The following is a 2,385-nucleotide window of genomic DNA, read 5'->3' as shown; positions in this document are numbered from 1 at the left end:
AGTTATATATAATTTTATATTATATATTTATGTGTCGTACACTTTTTTCCGACAAATGTTAAAATCAGAATTAAACATGACATTTATAATGGTTATGATCGATTTTGAACTAAATACATGATAATGGATAGGATGATAAGTATAATACTATGTTCAATTTCCAAACTTCCGCGATTCACTTCCCGGCAGATGATAGCGCACAAGTATACTCAGGTAAGTAACAAAACAATACTACTGAACGATGAGTTGTTGCTGCCGTTTATGACGTTAAAAAAAAGCAATTTATCGTACTAGGAATTTACGCATGTATATAGTACTACGTAGTAATGAAAAAAGATACCGACAAACTTTTAAAGATGGGAATTTATAATCAGTTTATAAATAATATCATTATATAAAAATAAATGATACATATAAAGGATCATATGTATATAAGATCTTTTATATGCACCATCGAATTTTTTATATCAATTTTCAACAGAACTACTAGGATCGACTGATAAAAGATATGCATACGTCCGTAACGTCTTGCTTGGTTACAAGGTCATTTATTTAATACATATGCATTACATATCCAGTTGTTTTTCTTATATGATTCTTATATGATTCTTTTTACATAATTTTTTCTATATTATTTTACATATAAAAATATATTAAGTAAAACACTTGATTTCTAATGTACCGTATCTAATATGCTCATTGTTATTGAATTCTTATCTTAAAAATGTATCACGTCGGGTGCAAAATCATAATTGGTAATTCAATGCATGATGTTTCATGTATATGGATAAAGGACGGGTGCCAGATGCCGTCCAAAATGATATAATAGCTAACGGATATTAGCTAACATGTCCATTAACATAATTCTCAGGCTTCTCTTTGAAGAATTAGAATTTCGAGTAATCTCCACACAAAAAACTTCTCGCATTATGTCAAATCTTTTATTAATAGGAAAATTTTTTAAGTGATTTCAATAATTAAGTGAATCAATTTACGATTAATAATTTAAAAAAACGATAATTTTATCAATATTTACAATTATCGTTTTTACAAAGAGCTGCAAAAATCGCTCGTTTCCTCGATTTTTGAGCCAAATTTTGTATCAAATGATTAGTCATGATGAGGCAATAATCGCATAAAATTTTTAAGTGAGCTTGTAATTGGTTTGCGAAATATACGGGATCAAAGTTGTGCCTATCCTTTGAAAATGTTTGGCACTATTGTATTTTCATTATCCTAATATTCAAATTAAAAAATAGTTCCGACAGTATTTTATTATTTTTTGAATCGCTGATTACGAATATAAAGTCTAAATTTCAAAATTTAAAATAGGATCCAGGATGGTGGACATTAATATTAAATTAGGTGAAGGTTCGTGGCGTTTTTTTAATGCCATTTAACGGGAAAAACGCCCCGAACTTTTTCCCATATCTAATATATTGTAATTATAAACATATTTCATGAATAGTTTTCTTGCTTACGATCCTTGTAGAGATCCTTTAAGACTCTATTACAAATTCTATTTGAAAATACTAAAACCCCGTAAATCTCTCATCGAAGATCTTCCGTATTTTTTTTACTCATCCATCCCTTAAAAATTCTAAAAATCTCCATTCCTTGATTCTTTTTTATAGTCTTTTAAAGACGGGTATGAGCAACGCATAATACTTCCAGATTTCGATTTTCACAAAAATCTTGTTTTTGCGTATCTGCATCTACCATATTGGATTCGGATTTTGAATTTTGAAATTCAGACTTTAGATTCGTAATCAGCAATCTAAAAGATCCCCGAGAAGCAATATTTGTTCAGATTATTTTGAATTTCGCAATATCGCTCAGCCATATTGGATCGGCTATTTTGAATTTTAGATTTCAGATTTTACGTTCGTAGTCAGCAACCCCAAAAACATTAAATATCGAGACTATTTTTTAACATGAATATTAAGTCAGTGAAAATACAAATGTCATACTTTCTCAATAGCGACAGGCACCCTCTATCTCATACAGCACGGAAAGATTGCAAAAACATTGCAGAATGATTTCACTGAAACATTGCAATATTCCATAGTAGTTACAAAACATTGCTGAATCATTGTTGCAAAATTCCAACGATGTTAAGATGCCTTTTTGTTATATTGCAACAAAATGTTCCAACAATATTGCAATGTATTTGGATAAATTTTTTACAAAAACTCTAAAATGAAAACTATTTCTATACATATATATTTCACTAACTTTAATTTTTCTACAAATCATCGCATTTCGAATGATGTGTACTTTCCAAAAACAATTTTTCATGATAAAACCATAAAATATTCCAATAAATATAGTATTAATTCTGAAAGATAAATTTATTCGTACGGATAAAGTATGTGTGTTCCCCGA

General features: G+C 28.8%; 1 protein-coding gene across 2 annotated transcripts in view; it reads right to left on the bottom strand.

Annotated features, from left to right (window-relative positions):
* The window catches only part of LOC108692533 (G-protein coupled receptor Mth2-like), a 32,373-nt gene extending 32,151 nt beyond the window's left edge, over nucleotides 1-222 (bottom strand). For both annotated transcript variants that reach the window (XM_018200834.1, XM_018200835.1), the window contains exon 1: nucleotides 149-222. The gene's annotated coding sequence lies outside the window, so the exon portion shown is untranslated. The remainder of the gene's footprint in view (nucleotides 1-148) is intronic.
* Between the last annotated feature and the right edge of the window lie 2,163 nt (nucleotides 223-2,385).

Source organism: Atta colombica, unplaced genomic scaffold, assembly GCF_001594045.1.
Source record: "Atta colombica isolate Treedump-2 unplaced genomic scaffold, Acol1.0 scaffold76, whole genome shotgun sequence".
Lineage (NCBI taxonomy): Eukaryota > Metazoa > Arthropoda > Insecta > Hymenoptera > Formicidae > Atta > Atta colombica.
The sequence above is the reverse complement of the archived record's forward strand: the minus strand, read 5'-3'. Positions and strand labels throughout refer to the sequence as shown.